Source organism: Phalaenopsis equestris, unplaced genomic scaffold (assembly GCF_001263595.1).
Source record: "Phalaenopsis equestris unplaced genomic scaffold, ASM126359v1 Scaffold229606, whole genome shotgun sequence".
NCBI classification, from domain to species: Eukaryota; Viridiplantae; Streptophyta; class Magnoliopsida; order Asparagales; family Orchidaceae; genus Phalaenopsis; species Phalaenopsis equestris.
The window spans coordinates 196,016-197,428 of record NW_018247579.1 but is presented as its reverse complement, the minus strand read 5'-3'; positions in this window follow the sequence as shown (position 1 = coordinate 197,428).

Below are 1,413 nucleotides of genomic sequence, written 5' to 3'. Positions count from 1 at the left end.
ATATAAATCATTAGAGGAATTTCTGGGTAATGAAATTTTGAAATAAGTATAAAACTAAAACATTAAACAAACACAATATTTCCTAACACAACCACAATACTAAACAAAACAATTACAATTAAAATGTGAAAATAAAGATCACATTGCATTACAATCCACAAAATACTACTCAACATCTATTTAAACTATACATGCAAATTTAACTATAACACTAACTTTATACTAAAAATTAAAAATCATCCAAGTACAACATAATACTAAAAATGAAAGTCCAAATACACAAACATCCATTTCTGTTACAAACATAATCACAGAAATAAAAGTACAAATATAAGTACATCAATTACATTCAAATATCAAAATCCAAAGCTATGTCTTCATCACGGACATCGACTTTATATATGCTTAAAAATACAAGAATTTGATACCGCTGCTAGAAGATTTAAATCCCCGGTAACGACGCCAAAAATTTGATGCAACATTTAATATGTAAGAATTTATGAACCCAGATTTATATATTTATAATGATTTTGTAAAGTCACAATTTCAAACGCAAGTGTATGTATCGCTCAAGTAATACAGGGCTCTAGTGGAGTCCCGTTTATCGATCCCACAGGGAAGCGAGGTAAGAGGTCCTTAGTCAAATTCTAATCTACTACAATTATTCCTTAGTTTGGAATATCGATTAAAATGATATTTTATCTAGCAACTACTCCTAAATGCAAGTGTTAAATGTAAAGATAGTAACTATAACTAAATACAAATAATAATTCTAAAGATAACCCTTTTTGGATGGATTGGTTTGGAGAATTTTGATATATTAAAAACTACTATTTTTATGTAATGAATTGGATAATGTACAGGAATGAGATGCATTAAATATTGTATGTGCCAAATAGGAGTAATCCTATTCCTTACCCTTTGGTCCAATCATAAGGAACATTGACTAATCCTTGGCTTGTTTACTGAATCTGTGGCTAGGCTGGGAGGATACCGGCTCTCACTTCGGAGCTCCCACGTTGCCCTTGCATGAGGGCTAACATCTCCGCTTCATTACTCAATCAATAGGACCAAATTGGGGATTTTAGTCTGTCACCCTAAAATCTCCAATTCTACACCCATCAAAGTATATTTCCCTATTTATTTGCATTCAACTCCCATGAACTTAACCATCCATAGAATTTGAATGTGGTTCTACTTTGTTTAGAATTACACAGCCCTCTCGGGTCTTAATACAATTACAATTAATTTTAACACTACAACGGGTCTTTATTGTAATGTAAATAAAGTGCAAGTAAAAACCATCATATTTATAATTAAATCCGCTTCTAACATGCATCACAAAATCCTAAACATGAATTCCACTCATTACAAAATAAAAGTAAAATGAAAACAATGGCATAATCTTCTCAT